This window comes from Bison bison, unplaced genomic scaffold, assembly GCF_000754665.1.
Source record: "Bison bison bison isolate TAMUID 2011002044 unplaced genomic scaffold, Bison_UMD1.0 scf7180017864461, whole genome shotgun sequence".
In the NCBI taxonomy this organism is placed as follows: domain Eukaryota; kingdom Metazoa; phylum Chordata; class Mammalia; order Artiodactyla; family Bovidae; genus Bison; species Bison bison.
Window position 1 is genome coordinate 10,388,221 of NW_011495023.1, and position 221 is coordinate 10,388,441.

The following is a 221-nucleotide window of genomic DNA, read 5'->3' on the forward strand; positions in this document are numbered from 1 at the left end:
TCTCTGCATCTATTGAGATAATCATATGGCTTTTATTTTTCAATTTGTTAATGTGGTGTATTACATTGACTGATTTGCGGATATTGAAGAATCCTTGCACCCCTGGGATAAAGCCCACTTGGTCATGGTGTATGATCTTTTTAATGTGTTGTTGGATTCTGATTGCTAGAATTTTGTTAAGGATTTTTGCATCTATGTTCTTCAGTGATATTGGCCTGTAG